Below are 2,926 nucleotides of genomic sequence, written 5' to 3'. Positions count from 1 at the left end.
CTCAATTACCATGGGGACTCTGGATTATTAATCTAAAGGATTTAATTACATTTTAATATGTATGAATTGATGATTTAAAATGCTTTTATGATGTTTCCCTTATAAAACCATGTAAACCCCCATGTTTTCCAAATGGTGATCATATGATGTGGGTTTTATGAAAGAGGAGATTTATGAACTAAAACATGATGTGATAGAATCACATGAATTTATGATGAAATCCCTATATAATCCTTGATTTCCAGATGTGGTAATTGAAAGTAGGCTTTGAACCTTGAAAGGGAAAAGTACGAGTTTATGCATGATCTTATGAAATCCATGAAAATGTTTAAGGATGCTTTGAGAGTAAAGTGTCAATGATAAAGTTGTTGTTGTGTTGTTGAAATGATATTATCATTAACACGTACAACCATGATGTGAAAGGTTTTCTCACATAATAAGGATTCTAAGGTTGAAAGGTTTTCTCATCTAATTGAATCAAAGAGTAAGAGCTATCCTAATGAAAATAGCTTGGATTGGTTATACTAGGATACCTTTCCATGGATAATGAGAATAAGTAAGAAATGACTATTCCGTGGGAATTATGGTTAGCATAGAGAGGATATTGGTGTGAGATGGAAGCTCTCTCGTTAGTAGAGGCCGGGTTTCTAGAAGCAATCTTTTGAGATAGAAGTTCTCCCGTTAGTAGAGGCCGGGTTTCTAGTAACAATATCTTTATCCCTTATGCTATATGTCCCCATAGGATGAATATCTAGTGGATTCAGTTAAGCTAGAAGTTCACTGTCCTTTTCGTGGCAAGTAGGATAACCCTTTTCGGTGTGGGAGACACCAGGGGATCATGTTATAGCTCACATGGTCTCTATGTTGGATAAGGCTCATTCCCACAACAAGATTAATAATGAAATAAGGTTACTTTAAGAAGTATCGCATGTGAGTTTAAAGGTTTTAAAGATGATGCTTGTTTGCATTGACCATGGTTTTATGAATTATGTTTTCTAACCCTTTTATATCATGTTTTAACTTGATCAATTGCATGTCATGAAATGAAAAGTCCCTTGTATCATGTAAGAAGTTACCTAAATTATATTTTCCAGATGAAAATAAAAAAAATATATACATAGTAGAATCAGATGCAAGCGAAATAAGTTATGGAGGAGTACTAAAGTATAAATACGATAAAGAAAAAATAGAACATCATTGTAGATATTACTCAGGTACATTTACAAATCCTGAAATAAAATGGGAAATAAATAGAAAAGAATTATATGCACTATATAAATGTTTATTAGCTTTTGAACCATATATCGTATATAATAAGTTTATTGTAAGAACAGATAATACGCAGGTAAAATGGTGGATCACAAGGAAGATAAAAGATTCAGTTACAACAAAAGAAATAAGAAGACTAGTATTAAATATACAGAATTTTACATTTACAATAGAAGTGATAAGTACTAACAAAAATGTCATTGCAGACTACATTTCAAGACAAAGCTACACAGACGGATCTAGACAAAGATGAAAAAATATTCAATGCTATAGCAATGCTTTGTACAAAGATAGATAACATGGATAAAGAGCTACAACAAATAAAAAGTCAGCAGCATGACGGTAAACATGCGGAGCTAAGTCGATCGGAAGACTTAAAAACTCCAGAGCTAGAAGGTGACGATGGGAAACACCGAAAAAGCCAAACTAACAATTTGTTACATGCAGCTACAGGTAGCACATCATCTACAAAGGAAGAAAAAAGATATATTAATACAAATATGAACAAGATATTTGAGAAACCATTTGTATCCAGAAATCAAAACCCCTTATTTGTACCACCACAAGTAAATACCTACAAAGACAGCTTAGGACAAGGCAAGAAAATCTATAATCATATAACCAGAGCCTATATAGAAAATATCCACAAAATACAAACCTTTTTGAACAAAAACCCCAGATCCAAAACTACCCAAAATCCACACGAAGATTATATTACCCAAACTCTACAAGGATACAATAAACTAATTGCTTTACCTAAGACAAATGCAAATCTAGTGGCAACTTGCTATAACTATGGATTATTGAACACAGTATATACCCAGACAGGAGATGAAATAGCTACGATACCGGAGCTACACAAAGCATTCATGCACTATAAAAGAATAACTAAGGGAACCCTTTTCTATATAAGATTCTATTCAGCACCAGCCGAAATACTTTATGATGAAATTAAGCCAATTATACAAGTTATAAAAATTGGATTAACTAGAGAAATGATCATACCAGAAAAGATAGAAGAACAAGATGAGATACAAAAAGTGGAGATACCGGCATTTTATGCAGGAAAAAGAATTATTGGAATAGCTACTATCTTAAATGATTAACATCTAATTATTTAAACAACAATTCAATATGGAGTAATTATTCAAGAGAGCAAACAATGATATATTCAAATTGTCGAGAAATTAGAGCAGCAGATATAGAAGAACTCAGGCAATGGGCACTAAGTCTACTAAAACCTGAGCAACAGCCAACTACAAGAGCTATAAGAAAGAACTTTATCTCATCAGAAATAATGACAAGATATTGTAAAACTATCGGAAACAAATATCCGGATCATCAATGTTCTAAATGCCAAGGAGAAGATAATGTAATCCCAGACGTACAGCTGGAGTAGGAACAACAAAAGCCGACAAGATAAAGAAAAAGCTAAAGAAAGGATAGAAATCAGCAAAGGAGGAAAAGTTGTTTGTCCTAATAGGAAAAGCTAGTGGAAAGAAAAGTTAGTGGGAATATATGTAACGTGTGTACATTACTATAAGTTAGTGGAACTTTAGATAAAGTAGTATAGCAACGTGTTAGATTAGTAGTAAAGACTATAATAATATTAAAGATGTAAAGTTACTATAGTTAGATGTAAAGTAATCATAGTATA

At 32.5% G+C, this 2,926-nt stretch overlaps 1 pseudogene; it reads left to right on the top strand.

The window, feature by feature from the left end:
- The first annotated feature begins 1,463 nt into the window (after window positions 1-1,463).
- Window positions 1,464-2,668, top strand: LOC125834982 (uncharacterized; annotated as a pseudogene).
- Window positions 2,669-2,926: the final 258 nt, after the last annotated feature.

Source organism: Solanum verrucosum, unplaced genomic scaffold, assembly GCF_900185275.1.
Source record: "Solanum verrucosum unplaced genomic scaffold, falcon-dt-bn FXZP01000058.1, whole genome shotgun sequence".
NCBI lineage: Eukaryota > Viridiplantae > Streptophyta > Magnoliopsida > Solanales > Solanaceae > Solanum > Solanum verrucosum.
Note: the sequence above shows the minus strand (reverse complement) of the source record. Positions and strands in the feature narration are given on the sequence as shown.